The following is a 17,777-nucleotide window of genomic DNA, read 5'->3' on the forward strand; positions in this document are numbered from 1 at the left end:
TATGTTTTTACATTATCCATGATCCTCTTATACTGCAATAAAACAGAATTACAAATATAACTACGCAATAGATTACGTCATACAATAAATGAAATATCAAGGTTAGATTTAATCCAATATATCGATATTTTGACTTATTGTCAATTATATCAGTATGATATATATATATGTATAATATATATATATATATATATATATATATATATATATGTATTTTATCAATATACTTTTGCATTTAAATAAAATAAATAATGATAGTATATGATTTTATATCATTAAGATAAGATTTCTAAGATTATTTATTTTAGGAAATCTATTAGTTTGATATAGATTTAGTATCTTATTTTGTATCATATTGCGTCATTTTATCTCATATCCTTCTTATTTCTTTTTTTTTCCATTAATCAATTTTTTTCGTCAAATAATTGTCATTCGAGCGGACTAAAATATTATGATATAATTTGAAACAAGGAATATAATATATATCTGTCTATAATCGTGTAATATATATATATATATATATATAATTAAAATTGCTTCACTTGAAAGAAATTAAGCATTAAATCTTGAGAACACGGATTTTTAAAATAATTCATATTGTCAAAGAAATGCTATATTTAAATGCTCTTAATCATGATTTATACTTAGGAAATTTTCAAATGATTATTAGATGATTTGTAATGATAATTAAAATAATTTAAAAACGTCATACTTCTTATGCCGCAAAAATATAAAATCCATTCACAAATTTTAATTTGAATATTGATTAGCTAGAATAATTCGATGTGTCCTATTCGTTGTTCCGTAATAATTGTTTCTATACAGTAGCGTGTGTTGCATATTGTCTATAATCGTGTACAATTTGCATATGAGTGGGCGAGGGCGTACAACCAGAAATAGAAAATTGTAACTCGGTAAATAACGAGTTTGTAAAACGTCTTGTCTTCATCAGTCCGTTACGTAATTAACAATCAATAATCTCCTTAGTTGCATATCATCTATTTCTACACGTGTGCTTTTTTTTACTACGTAATGTTCGAATTAGTGATATGACATATGATGACGATAATATACATTTTTTTTTTTTTTTTTTTTTTTTTTTCGTTTACTTAATTTCTTTTCATCTAATTTCCCAATGAAAAAGTTTTACAAAAAAACTTTTTGAAAAATGAAAAACCGAAGATCAATCACGATCAATTTTTCAGTGAAAGTAAGTGGTGTCTTATTTTCTCGAATAAAAAAAAAAAGAAAAATAAGAAAAAAAAAGAAGTCCTACAGGAGTCATCTTTTCTTCGTTGCTTTTACGTAACGGCCTCTTTAAAACCTGGCAAGAAAACACACACACGGGGCATCTCCGACTCGCCGCAAAAGTGCTCTTAACCCTCTCGTTCTTTCCCCTTCCCCTCTTGCTGTTCTCTATCACCCCTCCTTTGCTGTTCTCTAGATGGTACCGGTTGATGGCAGTCGCCAAGTTCTTGCTGGATATTCTCATTAGATTACATCAAAGCCGAGAAAAGCGGGAAGATCTGAGTTCCATTATATTCGAATGCGCGCGCACGTATATAGTATAACTAAAAAAAGAAAAAAAAGAAAAAAAAAAATAAAACACGGATTTCTGATTATCACATTTCTGTTTACTTTTACTTGGTGAAAGGAAAGGAACAGTTAATGTGTGATAGAAAATAGACAGATTCGAAGCATTCATTGTTACATCCTCGCTTTGATCATGGATTAAATGTATAATATGCTTAGAATTTCATTAAATTCTATCAATTACGTGAATTTTTTTTTTTTTATAAGTAAAATAAAATGATTTTTCAAATAATAATATCTACTTACTATTTTAATATTGTTTAAAATAAAATGTAATATCGTTAGACGAATCGAAAATCTGGTTATTGAATTAGAACCGAATGAATATGCATGAATCGAATTAACCGCATAATCGGAGAAACGGAAGCAAGAATTCGCTGTTAAAAATTGATTAGCGAACTATGGGATAAGCTTCGGCGAAACGACGTTCCCAAACAAAAGACCAAGGGACAGGTTTACCATTTTGATACGCGAACAGAAAATTTTTTGTCTTTGTGTATATTACGATATTACGGTGGATGATTGTGTGCATGCACGCACACTACAATATTTCACGTGGACGTTCGCACAAAAGCGCACGGCGCATTATCATATCGCATTACGGTACTTACACGCGCATACATCTACTAAATTCCTCGTATGCCATCGGGTATAATGTACTCTTCCTATCTACCATTAAATCAAACGCAAAGCACCTAACCAGTCGGACAGTTCATTTGGTTCACTGGTTCTGCCCGCGTACTCATATTCACCGTGGAAATCATTGCTTTCTTTCCGAATATTTTGACGAAAATAATAAGGATAATTTTTCGATCGTAGATAATTTCAAAAAATTCTTGGATTGTTGCGATTAATTCTTGCAATTGAATATAGATTATGATTCATTCCGTGCGATATTATGGTATTATCACGTGAAAATTCATTGACACTTAAGATTCCTTTCTCGTTTATTTAACCATACCCATACTCCACATCTGTTCAATGATTGTCAAAAGCGATAAATCTTCGATTCCATGAGAAAAAAATAGCGTTTATTCCAGCATATATAGGTGTTCAGTGACGAAGTTTATCGTAGGACAAATATTGCAATGTATATGTGCATATATAACTCGTATACCGAAGGATGTGTACGAGTTTAAGCAGAAGATACAAAGGGGACCAGAACGGCGAGGAGACGAGAAATCGTAGAGGACGGGCGAGTGGTCGAGAGGGCAGAGGGGTGACGATGAGAGTGAGTAAGCTCGGTGGGGGAAAAAGGACTCGGAACTCGTGTCGTAGCGGTACGACGTTCGGTCGGGTATCTCCGCATCGCGAGCCACACGCTCGGCCGGTGTCGGCTCGCATACGCGCTCAGTCGTACACTGGCCTCGCTTGCGAACGAACATCGGGCGAGAGCTATTCGATACGTACACACGAAATACGTTTACAGTGTTTTCTTCTTCTTTCATGCATATGTATGTGCGTAAGTGTGTGTACACAACCAGCAAAAGATATACATATACATTTATATACGTGTGTCGTATATAACACATACAACTTTCCTTCCTATTTCGTCCGTCAATCGTCTCGTGTAGAAAGGGTTAATGTGTCGTGTACGAATACACTGAGTGCAATCAGTAGTGATCGAAACGTTATGTTATGACTGATATCTACATATGCATATACATATATACTAATGGTGCAGTGACAGCAGTGACGAAGGGACGCCAAGTCTAACGTGCTCCGATTAACTTCGTTCCGTTAGTCCGTTAGTCAGCCGAGTGTGTGGTAAAGTTGAGAGTGCCTGCGAGAGTAGGAAGGAAGAACAAAGAAGCGAGTCCTTTGCCAGTCGGTGGAAGCGAGTGAGGTTTGCGAAGACTGTCTCCTCTTGAAGTCTCTCTTCTCTGTCTCTTCACCCCTTTCTTTGTGGATCTCAATATTCTCTTACTTCAGCTCTTTCTCTCGCTTTTTTCATCTCTACCATCGACATCGTGTGAACAGCAACGACAAGTTGGTTTCGTCTTGAGGTAAAGTGATTTTATATGATGTCACGAAAGCGATGTCAAGTTGAGCAACCTCCATCTACGCACGTCACTTATTTGTTCACGTACTCTCTATCCCCACCTTTGCTCCTTACCCCTCTACGAGACTTGTTTTTTTCCTCCCTTGTCGCGTCGAATATAGCGCGTGACGATCTTGTGATGAATAAGTACCGATATTATGCGCTTATGCTTATGACACAGCATCTATTATCAATGGCTAACGTAATCCGGGGATAAACGTCGGCACCTTGAGTTTTTTTATGTGGGTGTTATTCTTGAGGATTAATGAACTCCTTTCTTTCGATCTTTTAGCCAGGGAATAAAATTTGAAAATGGAATAGTATATATGTTTTGTTTGTAATGTTACGATATTATTGGAACAAAAGAACGATACGGGTTTAAGATTAAAATTATATTATAAAAATATCTTTAAATATATATCAAATACGAAAAATTTACAATATATCAATTAATATATCAAGGCATATGTTTTTGATGAATTATTTATACACTATATATAAAAGTATTAAATAGATATATACTTATAGTAATTCGTTTTGTGAGTGAGATCAAGATATCCGATGTTTAATCTGTTTTCTATCTAGTATTGTAGCAATGATTCGATATATTGTTATGGCATATCTAAATAGTCCATAGCCTTCGATTTATCACGTTCAGCGGCTACTTAGGGAATGCCATTAAGTGGATTGCTTAGCCACTATCGATTTTGTATACTTTAGAGTCGTAACGTATGATGGAGCCAATCTGTGTATCTTATCCATTTTTTAACATACATTCATTTTCAAGTAAAACTAAAGATATTTATTAAATTAATTGAAAATTATTAATCCTAGAATAAACTTCATTTCAAATTCTTTTAATAATGTTTAATTCTAACGAGAATATGCTTAAACGAATAATAAAAAAAAATATATATATATATATAAAACAGTAAAATAAAAGAAAATAAAGAAATAAAGAATTTTTCTTATTTAATGAAAACAGATTTTCCAAATCTTTTTCACATATCCATATAAGATTGATCATTTAATTTGAAAAGTATTAATAGAATTAAAATAGACTAAAATTGCTTTTATGCAATTCTTCTCACATTACTGTGGTTTTACTTTGACTTCGTTCCTTCTCTTTCCTCTAAACAACGTAACATATGCGCACAAATTTATGAACAGAAAACATATCGAGTTATTATCGCGAGAACCGCATTAACCTTCGATCGGTAACAGACTAACAGTATCATTTGAACTGTACAAATCTATTTCAGATTATAAAATTTTACTATGTATAAATCAGTTATATTATTATTAATTCTATAAATAATAAAACGAAAGAACAAATGATAAAAACAATTTTATTTAAATATTTTTATTTTCAGTTTATCAATAATTGAATTTTATTTTATTTTTAATATCATTGACCAAGCAATTATTACTGGCTTTTCTCGCGAAAGCATATCAAAATCCTTAAGATCCCTTTATATCATATTCTTCTTACTGGTTCGCGCCTTGTCCTCTTACTTATATATGTATATTCAAGGACGATTCGGATATAACTGCCCACACGCTCTCTTTTAAAGAAAAAATTGTGCGATCAAAGAAATATAATGTAATGTAATAAAAGATAGTGAATTTTTACAACAAATAAAATGTTGTAAAATATGTAGATAATTCTTTATATAATTTTTTTTTGTCATCAATTAATTTTCATTATCAATTAAATACATCGATTAATTTTCGTTATCAATTAAATACAAAATTATAAGTAAAATCAAATAATTTCTTCCTTCTTGCTTAATAGGAAATGATTGTTAAGAAAAATATTTAAAGAAATAGAAAAATTTTACATAGACGTCGATTTTAACCGAGAGATTAAAGTTACATTTGTAGCCTTCTTCTGCCGTGGCTAATCTACATTATTCTACGTGTTATGTATCATCTGGTCGGTCATGCGTGTTCCCCCCCCCGACTTAAAATTCAACGACAGCATCGACGTAACTATTTACGACTCTACCAAGACGGTCCCTTGCGACATCCAATACTAACCTCACATACATATCCTACCGTTTGGATAATGTATCGAACATTTACTGCATAGTCGAAGCATCATAATCACGAAGCCATAATATTTCTAAGATTCAATTCTGCATATTATAAATATTTTCCATCCAAATATCTAAAATTGAACCATAATCGAAATATTCAATTGAAAGTTGATCCACACTACCCAGAATTCTTTTTTCACTTGAAAGTGCCTCGCAGAGGGCGCGTAGATCGCCTATCGTGAGCCAATCATCGATTCAAAGAGCCGTCATACATTTAATCTCGATGTATATGATTGGTTAAGAGTTAAAACACGAATCGTGACCAATAAGGGGATCTATGTGTAAAAATCAGCTCTGGAACTTGCTAGATATCGGATGAAACGTATCATGGGGCGAAGCAGACCTTAACTACGCTTTAAAATTCTACGGCAAGAGGCTCGTAACTATTTACGTCCTGGTCGAGAGCATATAGTTACTTTCATAGGGCTACGCGACGCATCTGTTTGACTAGAGAACACATGCAAACCTCGTTTCTCTTTCTGTGTGCACATAGAGACGACGATCTAAACTCTAAACAAAGGTATTATCGCGCATACCAGATCTGCGTTGAATTACAAAGTGACTTACGAAAAGACATCTTTCGACATGGATTTATATATATATCTTGTACTTATTCATAGATAATAAATCCTTCATTGAGTGGTATATATTTTTGGTATATCGAAGAAAGTATTTTTCATTCAAATTGATGATGATTTATAATATCGTATGAATTTTTTTTTAAACAATGTATTATTCATGTATCGAATATATATAGATAAATATTTCCTATGTGATCGTTATTAATATTCGCTCGCGAATAGAAGTAATGGCAAACAGATCGTATTTCTTTTGATCATTCTAACCAAAGATATTTTGCATCGAACCGAGGATGTTCAATAACGATTGACGGTGCTTTACATTTATTTCGCGTATGATTAACGAGCACCATTATAATAGTTTTTTCAACCAAGTCTCGAGCACAACTCCTTTTATTTGCATACCAATACTCTCTTCGACGAATAGTTATCGATTCCTTCCGCGATCGAAACTTACGCACTACTACGTATTAACGTGGAGGGTGGCACAGTTGTATCATAGATTGTGGCGATAAACGTGTTGTATAATCGTACAAAATATTCGAATCGATAAAAAAAAGAAAACGGGAAACGAAATATCATTTGCACATTTATCAGATATTTGATCTTTTTTCCCACCCATGCCATCTTTCAATTTATTAGACAGAGAAAGAAAATTATCGAGAGGTTATATTATAAATCTCTGTCCGCAACGTGTCATTGAAGGAATAAAAGTTGCCTGAAAGCATAAAAAATCCATTGCGGCGTATTCTTTTGACTCTAGGATGCGAAGGAACGAAAACCCGTTAGAAATTGTTCGATGCTACTCTTGCATGTCGCGAACGGTCATACATGCTTGCCGTGACAGCTCTATGCGGTGGTGGTGGTAGTTATTCGTGAGCAGGCGCGCGTGTGTGTGCAATGCGTGTGCACGAACGGCAAGCGTGCACGTCCGCCATAGGCCGTTTCTCGTCGTCGAGTTACAAAGGCTGAGTAGAGTAAGCGCGTCGAAAGAAGAACGGCGGCAGTGTGAAAGTAAAGAAAGTGGGCCGCTCCAAGTAGTGTTCAACCTAGTACTTACTTACCTACCTTCCTTTTTCTGCTGTCATGATTCTTTTTTCCATCCAGGGATCAGTTAATCATTCAACAAATTACAAAGATTATGAATTACAAATTCCTTTAATTCTGCTGTAAAAAACGACGCCAACGATTATCGAAGTTAACTTCATCTTAGTCGAATTAAGATTAATTTAGAGTTAAAACCTATTTAACCGGTAATATTTTGAACATTTCTTTTTTTGATAAGAGGTTAGTTAGGTATTTTAACGATCCGGTCGATAAGGTAAACTTGTTTACCTTAAAGTGAAAGATTGAAATAAAAAAAAAAAAAAAAAAAGGATTCTAACGAAAAATTTAATGACAAGAATTAACACAAGAGAGTCTCGATTTGTTTATTGCGTTAAATTTAATCTAAAGTTCAGCAATGTGAACAAAATAAACCCGTACTAATTTCTTAAGAGATTATCGATTGCCGATTGCGACTTGGTGCGGCGAGTCCGCGCATGATTCCACCGTGACGTTTGGTCACTTTTACTAATTCCTCGATACTTGCAACATGGTGAAATACAAATTAATTGTGTCATGTCAGAGATTCTAGAAAGTTGTCGCCAAGATGATTGTTATGATTCTGGACTGAATCCAACATCAACGTAGCTCAATTACTGTCACGCTAAAAATCTCGTATGCGAGATTGTCACGTGTTGTGTTATCTATTTAACTTAATAATAATAAACTTGAATAGAAATAATATGTGTTATCAAAAAAAAAAAAAAAAAAAGTGACATCTGTTAGAATCGATTTAAGTTAGAGTTATACGTGTCTTGTCTTAAAATATAATTCCGACAATTTTACGAATTGCTATTTCTTTCGTACGTGTGATCTTATCGATAGAGTAAAATTTAAACGAAGTTTTCACGATATCAAAAGTTCATTGGTCCGTCAAATGCTAAAGAGGTTAGAAAAAATTTTTTACTCAGATAATATAAAATGAATGAATGACATCGTTTTTTATATTTCTATTCCTCTCTGAAAGGCAGTTTACGAATCGATTATACAAAAAGTAACACAAATTATCATAATTGTGTCACGAAGTGAAATATATATACGATTCCACGACTTTCACGAAAGATATTGATTTCGTTCATATAATTGATTCTGAATTAATATTAACATAATATCTGATCACACCTTTCTATTATCAAAACGAACAATAATGTTTATAAAAGTTATAAATTTGTGGATACGCAAATTGTTTAAATAATAATTGTAATCAGGCGGAATAAGGAGAAAACAATGACCTGAAAAATATACCATGCCTATTTGAAACGTTTTATTATCATTGTTTCCGACATTGTTATTCCTTCGAATAAAATCGTCAAGAAATGGATTAGTTGGCATAGTTCCATCATCGAATGGCTTCTCGCTACTCCATGCAATAGTTGCGAAGAACATTTCATTCTTTGAATTTACGCTGTCAGATATGCATATGTATCTTTTTGACATTACTTTCCAAATTACTCCCCAAAAAAAAAAAAAAAGTCATAAATAGCTAGTTTAATAATTAACATAATTTATCAAAATAGAAAAAAATATTTAAATTAATATTTTAAATATGATTAAACAAAATTATAATTAAAAGGAAATAGTAAAAAATTTAATGTTTTCAAAAAATATTTTTTTTTAATGATTAATCGATTTCTCGAATTTTCATCTGCGACTGTAAGTTCGAAAAGCAATATCGGTTAATTCGCAATCGAATTCACAGGAAATTACATTCGACGAAGGTATATATTCGCGACAGGCCCTCGAAATGCAACAGATCAACCGTAACGATCATTTCAAGCTAACCGTTTTATCGAGTTTCAAACAATTTTGTTGAAATATTATTTCGAAGGCCTTTTTTTATTTCCTATTTATTTATTCATTTCTCTCTTTTTTTTTTCTTATAAACAATAATCCAATATAATTTTTCAATTCATCATATCATCTTTTCGTATTTTATGTTCTTGATGGTTATTTTCCTTCTAATTGTGAAAACGTTCCTCATGCATTTCCTTCTTATTTAAACACAATGCGTAATATAATACAATCCGTTCAGTTACGCATACGTCGAGCATATACGTACAAAATAGTAGTAGAACGATACACACGTACGCAAGTTGATACAAAAGTAAGCGTGCTAAGAAAAAAAAAGGCTGCTTTTGTTCCTTTTTACCGACCGATTCGATTACTAAAGGCACGCTTCTCGCATATACACTCGCGTATACACACATGATATTCTCTTTGAATTTTTATCGATTACGCATCGCGTTTTCTCATACTGTTCAACGATTTTTACGTAAACAGTTGGTGATTCAGTCATGTTCACTTAAACACCAGTCGGTAATATAAATTCCCTTCTTGAATATATAACTGATAGTTTTGTTCTTGGGAGGAAAAAAAAAAAAAGGAAGTAAAAGTAACTCTGTGTCTCTCTTCTTCGTATCTTGATGGAACGTGCCGTAAACCCTGTTTTGTTTTCGTAAGCGCGGTTACCGAGCCTTATCCATGCAAACGGTCTGACGATACACACTTAACCGCACGCATACTGAATTCGTTAGACTCGCACGTGCGCGTATTTAACACCCTGTACCCAAGCAACTTTTTCAGGCAACCAGAGACACACACACACACACGTGTGCGTGCGTGTGATATTTGTATATACAAATATATATATATATACATACAAATTTTTTTTCCCCGAGAAAGTTGCCTTTCGTTTTTAGACTCATTTAAAAACATCTATATTTTACATTTAAATATTTGTGCATGCTCGATTAAATGAAACATTTTATAATTTTTACAATTAAATAAATTTAATATTTTAATACGATAAGATTTTAATAAAACTTTGTTGTTTATTTGTTAATATCCACAGGAAATTTTTTTTCTGATATTATGAAAAAAAGTATTATTTATTTGATATTATTGTGTGTTGATATATATTTGAAATTTAAAATGATTTATTTTAACACGAACAAAGATCATGCAAATGTGAAATCGATATTGATTTATTATATCGTCAAAATGTCACTACGCGATCCGCTAATAAATACGTTGTTGGCAAACTAACGTGTTTTCCCATGATTCTTCTCGTGTGTAATATAATACACGATGAGCTAACTGTTTTAAGTATATATATATATGTTCGCAAACACATGCTAAAATTACAATTATTTTCAAAAACTTCAAAACAATATATTATAATAAACAATGCAAATTTTTTGTTATTAGTTTTTTATTACGTATTTTTATAATAAAGGGATATAGAACCTTGACAAGTCGGTTTCCAAATGAGAATGTTTACGCGATTTAAAATGGATCTATTTAACGATGAAAGCCATGCAACATCCAATGTGCATAGCGTACACGCAAAGAGAAACAAAGAGAGGATAACATTCCAGCGCGTAAAGAGAGGGATCCGTAGTAAATTTAGCGCACTGATCTCATTCTATGGTGAATACGTAGACGAAAATAGTGGAGCGGTGAATATATTCTTAAGGTACGTTTAGGTCGAGCCGACATGTGCGCGTAATCAGTGGTCAATAGTCACGCATTGCGCAGTTCGATTCAATAAGATGTTGAATGTCATATTATTTATCGATATTGCGTTAAATTAAATCACTTTCTTTTATAAATCTCTTTACTCTATATGTATAATATGTACAAATGAAAATTAATTTAAATTAACAAAAAAATTTATTGATGAAAATACATCTGACTAAAATTCTTTTTTTTTTTTGAAATGAATTTTTTATCTGTAATTGCATTGATTTTTAAAAAATGATTAACTAAAATATAAATGCACCTGTAACGTAAATACAAATGATAATAGAGGAATGTGCGTATATATGCGCATCCGTTCGTTCACTTCTGGAATGAGTTTCGAGCCAAGAGAAGTACCGGATTTGCACGCAAGTGGCGCTGCAAACGCAACGCTAATCGAAATTTCGGGAGAACGATGACTGGGTTTCACTCACAGAACCTGATTCTCAATTTTTTGTCGCTGACCTTGCGCAAGTTACTCATAAAAGTAGTTATTGTTATAATTTTTATATTAATTATAAACATATAATTATATATATATAAATGAAATTTATATATATATATATATTTTTTTTCCGACGGCATGAATATATGAATGCTATTATTCAGGGACGTTTACACAATTATTATACCACGTAATTACTAATATTTTGCGTTACATTTATATACATTTCAATACATTTCTTCAAAGAAATTATGCATACATATGTTTATATTGTTAATATATTTTTGAAATATTTATTGCTAGAATGAATTATTTTTTTCCTGGCTGTTTTAATATTTTGTATTTTTCTATTATCTAAATTTGATTCGAAATATAATTTTTTTTCTTTTTCGTCGTATTGAATATCAAAAATAAATTAGAAAATATTATTTTTACAAAAACTGAATCGATTCATGATTGAATTCGAAACGATGCACCGAGATCAAATACCTGCCAAGCGTCATTTATTTCTTCATGTTACAAGAATTATTAGATAAAAATTTAACAATAATCATTATATTTTAGAATGTCGTTATATAAAATCCTGATAAAATGTGTTAGATGAATTGCGACGATGAACATGTAACGCTCAGAAAGCTCGATTCTTGAAATTAGAATAATCACGATTGAGTAAACCAGATGTGTATAGATATGTCTGACGCATACGCGAGAACACTTGGTTAGAAATAGAAAATGATCAAAAGTAATCTTAACAGTGACAAATATTTTCTTCCTCTGTAATTTGATATTTTTCTATCAATGAACATGATATTAGTAAGAAAAGTAAATATTATATGATATATGTAAAAATTTAATATAAATTAAATATAAAGCAGTCATTTTAATCAATTGGAATATTTAATTATGATACAATATTCATTCAAAAGTTTGAATAAAATTTTTTGAATTGACGCGATGTTCTAAAATACACTTGCACCTTTGAATGACACTGATTCAACACAGATTCCGAAAGTTTATAGATCCCACAAATGCACACAAGCTTTTCCTCTGGTGTTATCGCAACAAAACACGGGCATGGCAACAAGGAGAGTGCTGCGTCTTCCACCAGCTGGTGGAACGCGTGACGTCACGCGTCTACCTACACTGACAATGCTGTTGTCCTCACTCTCTATCGATACACACTAGACTCCATCCCCACCACTAGCAGTATCATGTCCCCTCCATCGAGAGACTACCGGAATACTCACACATGCTACAATCAGTTGGCATATACGTATTCAGTGACGTATGTACGTGGCACAAAACACGTGTCAGGGCCGTAGTTCCTATTAGTACACCTCCTATGGTAGATTCATTGAATCTTCTTGTTACATTTATTGGCAATCATGATGTACAAAAAAAAATAGTTAATTATTCATACTTATGCGAGCATAATATGAACATAAATTAATTCTAATATGATGATGTTAGTTATTCGCATCTTTGGGATCTTATTTTTTTAATCCAAAGTAAATAGACGATGAAAAGAAATTATATATATTTTGAAATCTGAAGAAAGATTTGAGAGAAAATATCTTATTTATTTTGTACGAAGTGTTAAAATATAAAATAAAAAATTTGTATAAATGCACTCTTAGCGAGATAGCCGAATATCGGCGACACGAGCCGATCCATCCCTACCACCACCCATCTCTGACTCGAGTCTACGAAAGTGGTAGGGCAGCAATGGTAGGGATAACATCTGCTCTTAGCGTGATTGCCGTGTATTGATGTGGCTTTATGGCGCGCAGCAGGCTGTGGGCAACAAAGTAAGCTTACGGTCGTTAATGTTCCCTACTACGTGAAATTCGAGGCCGCTGGAATATTGCGCCGCGTACAACTCGGCGTGCTTCATCGCGTTCCAAGCGAAATTTATAAAGTTACGGTTACAAGCCAGTTTCTACGGGCAAGAAATTCGAAAACTGTTCGATCAAGTTTAAAGATCTGTTAGAATCGATGAAACATTAACATATTACATATAACTTACTTATCTATCCTATTATCTGAAAGAAAATTCTTCGAGATGACACAGAGTTACCAAATATATATATATATATATATATATTTTGTTCTCTTACTCATCTGCTCTATGATTTTATTTATAGAGATACAAGACTTTAAAACCAATAATGAATGCTTAATTTTATAATTGTTTTAAATCTATCAGAAGCAATCGGAGGCTTGTATCATGTGTTTGTAAGTTTTTTTTGTGAACAACACATGATATTTATGTATGTAATACTTATTTATATAAGTGAAACAAAATTAGCCTATGAGCAACGAGTTATGCCCACAGAACGATGATCCGTACTGTGTTGTAATAGACACGTGTAATAATCATTATAACACTCTTTTATACATTACATAAGAGAAAATCTTTTATTGTACAAATCTCGGTAATCGATATTGTACAATCAATTTGATGTTAATGAAAAAATTGTTATATAATTATTTTTTTTTTTTTTGATATATTATCGATAAAACATTTTCCATTGCAGTTGATTTTATTTAACTTAATTAATATTAAATATGATATTATTTTAAAAGAAGGTATAAAATTTAAAAGAGTAAATGGTTCAATTATGCAAAATAATTAATAATCTACTATTTATAATACAATATATATATATATATGTGTCTTGTAGTAATAATAAAAAATTAGAGTGATTAGAGTGAGTTTAAGATGACGTATTTTGTTCGTCAATTTTTTTTCCGTTCTCGGATTCATCAAGTCTAGGGTGTGTTGTGTGAAATCAGCGAATCGGAGAAAGTGAAGGATGACATTCTTTTCGTGTATTTCTCGTTTTCGTGTTACTGAATCTTGTGTTTCGTTCAATTCGCATACATACGTAGATAAAAAATTCGGCAAAATTTTTCGTCTGATTTTTTGTCTATTGAATTTTTCAACCTGTTGCATCGTGTATTCTTCCGTTTTGTTTTTTTAAATACATTCGAATAATATTGCGCAACATGTTCTTGTAATAACGAAAGTGAAAATAATTTTTATTGTAACTGTTATTTTTATAAAAAATGGCGCAAAAAATGGCGTGAAAATTAATGGTTTATTTAAAAATAAATGTTATCGAGAATTTTATCTTTTTTTCTTGTAATAAATTAATATTAATTTGTTCGACGTGAAATTTATAAAACAGTACGTAAATCAATAATTTAAAGAAAATTTAAAGAAAGAACAACGTAAAATATTATTATATACTTAATAAACGTGTCACTGGATAGATTTGTTTTTTCGCCTAAGACTCGTATGTTTTATCTCGCGTCTTATACAATACGTAATAGTATTAATGATATATTTCAAGTCGTATTTGTCTTTCATATTTATTACTTGGATATAATTCTATACCGTCATCGTAAACGTTATTTAACATCAGAATTTATGATGATTGAAAAAAAATTTTCCGAAATGTGAAAAATCAATCTATAAAATACAATCTCAAATGATTTTTTGATTAATTTATTATGTTACAAATATCAATTATCAAGATATGGTATGGTTTTATAATATTTCAAAGTAACAAAATGCTTACGAGCAAAAATACAAAAAAAAAAAAAATAAATAACTAATAATAAAAAAAAAAATGGAAAACTTGTACTATACATGTATAACGGCTCGAGGGAACGGTACTGTGTCCTTCATGGAAACGAGCCTTCCACGAGTCCGAGGTTCTATCAATGTAGATCTTAAAGAATCTTTGTTCGTCGAGCACGTTATCTCAACATCATATCTTTGTTCCCAAAGAATATCGTGACATTCATTTCCTTAGTATCCAGTTACTTTCGGAATCAGTAACATTAAAAAAAAAATATATATATATATATATTTATTTCCTCAAAAACGTTATTTCTATCGAATTGAATAATGAATATTTATCAATATTTTTATTTCGTATCATTGGATCATAAGATTGTTCGAAATTTAAAATTATCTTTTTTCTATCGTATTATTTAACACTCAGATACGCAGCAAAATGAAATATAAGACTCGATTTAAATAAAGTATATTAATTCGGATGAAATTTAAAGCGACACCGTGTGTGTGTGTGTGTGTGTGTGTGTGTGTGTGTGTGTGTGTGTGTGTGTGTGTGTGTGTGTGATGATACTGAAGAGTAGATTCTTTGAAGAAAGAAACTCGTCTGTTTCATTATTCGAGTTGAGTAAAAGTACTTGCGTTGGCACAATTAACGAGCTCCATCAAGAATCCTTACTAGAGATTCGTGTGCGTGGGTATAATGTATGTGTTTGTACATACATGCTTGCTACCTGTTCGCTATCTCTGATTACATACTCACGATGCGTTCGAATAAAAGCAAAATGTACAAATTGAACAATATTGTTAATAATTTTATATCGAGATATATATATATATAAAAAAAGCAATATTTAATTTTTAACGTGTATAATCATATTACTTCAAAGCGTAAATAATTAAAAAATTAAAAAATTAAAAAAAGAAATACTTAATGAAGAAATATATTTTTTAATATTTTTAAATATGTAAAAATATTTTGTCCATAATTTTATAATTTTACAAAAGAAAGAAAAAAATTATAAAACTCGTTATAATTGAATGTTTTTGATTGCAAACAAATGACATTATATGTAGATATATAATATATGTAATATTATCTATACATAACGTTCGTCGATCGACGTATACGCATGCGTACACTATATGTAGTTACACAGGCAATCGTGACGTCACGCGACACCCGATAACACTTTTGTTGTCGTCGGTTGTCGTCGTCGTACATATGCTGCGTGACACTCAGTTCAGTTTTGGACACCGACTAAATCTCATGTGAAACTTATATTCCACGTTATCGACTATTCCAATTTTTTACAACGAAAATTTTATACGAAATAAATTTTTTTCGTGATCTTCGAGTGATTGTAAATATATATTCTTTTGCATATATTCACTTTTAGTGGTTTATATTTTTCTGTTTCTTTTTTTAAAATCATGTCACACAAAGGAATGTGGAAAGTGTACTAAGTGTAATACGCCTGACATTACAGTTTTGCATACAGTTCGAAAGTGAGTTCCAACTACAGACTTACAATATTATTAAACTTTCCTTTTTGATATAGATACATAAAGATTTGTGTATTTATTATTACTGCAAATTGAAAATATCGCTATTATGGTTTAAAAAAATTTTATGTAAAATTATTAATTATTTGTTTATCAGTTTTATTATGAACATTCAAAATAACATGTAACTTTATACTCTTATATAGCAATAAAATGGAATTTTGCGTATGAAAATGATAAAAACGATCTATAACAAAGTTTTGTTCCAATTTTAAATCTTTATTAGCATTTAACGAATACATTTCATGTGTTAGCGATCTATAAATGTAAAAAAACATAAAATACGTATAAAATATATTTTTTAGCGTATTCCATTGAACAAATTAACTAACTAAAGTTTAGAAGATTATTAATTAAATGATTTATAAACTAATTTTTGTGTGTAATAAAATTGCGTCATATCTCATGGGAGTGAAAAAAAGGAAATATACATATATATATATATATATATATATTTGTAATTATGTATATATGCAATTATTTTATTTACGGAAAAAACAGACACACGTGTGCTCGTTTAAACTATGATGACCCATTGTGAGGAAAAAATAAAGTGAGCGATGATAATCTTAACAATTCACGCAAACGAGCCGAAGCGGATGATAAGTATCATGAATGTACATCAATGATGTTTAATGATAAATGATTAAACATTGATGTATACTGTTTGTTGTCAGTGTTCGCATTTATTTATAAGCGTGTAAAAATGTTCGATGATTTCTTTTTAACCGCATTCCTTTCAAGGCCTCTGCAGGGAATAGATATAGGCAGCAATAGTGTCTGACCCGACCGTCCCTATACACCGCTTTCTACTTTGAACGGTTCAATATGGAGGTTCCCTTCATATTCCCTCTGCTCTGTTTATATGTTGTATTTTTGTCCTTTGTCTTTATCTTCAAAACTTGGATAACAATCGAAGAAATTCCGTTACTACGGAAACGGTTAAACGATAATTCTTTTAAAGTTATTATATTTCTATAAAAAAAAGATAGGATAAAAAGCAGGTCAAAGAAAATTGAAATAATATATTGAGGGGGAGCAGTGATTCTCAAAAGATTAAATATATCAGCGTTTCAGAACGATGCGTTTAAATAGATCTAATTCCGGTCGAGGTCAAAGCTCCGTTTAATTGCCAAACACTGTATTAGTCCGATGAAAATTAAAGCATTAAAATAGTTTACTTTTTGAAATGATTTTTGTTAAGATTAGGCTATATCTAATAAAATAGGAAATTAGAAATTAATGTTTG

General features: G+C 31.2%; 1 protein-coding gene across 6 annotated transcripts in view; it reads left to right on the forward strand.

Moving 5' to 3' along the window:
• Positions 1-17,777, forward strand: part of LOC100868446 (uncharacterized) — a 57,145-nt gene that overhangs the window by 32,898 nt on the left and 6,470 nt on the right. Inside the window, exons 1-2 of one of the 6 annotated variants that reach the window (XM_086905500.1) lie at positions 16,288-16,326; positions 16,410-16,471. The exons of 2 other annotated variants lie outside the window; for them this stretch is intronic. The gene's annotated coding sequence lies outside the window, so the exon portion shown is untranslated. Of the gene's footprint in view, positions 1-2,892; positions 3,600-16,190; positions 16,472-17,777 lie in introns of those variants that run through there. 3 more of the 6 variants (XM_012483915.3, XM_086905499.1, XM_012483917.3) reach the window with 3 other exon arrangements.

The sequence above is a fragment of the Apis florea genome, unplaced genomic scaffold (genome assembly GCF_048593485.1).
Source record: "Apis florea isolate Af1SG1 unplaced genomic scaffold, ASM4859348v1 contig_2411_pilon, whole genome shotgun sequence".
Lineage (NCBI taxonomy): Eukaryota > Metazoa > Arthropoda > Insecta > Hymenoptera > Apidae > Apis > Apis florea.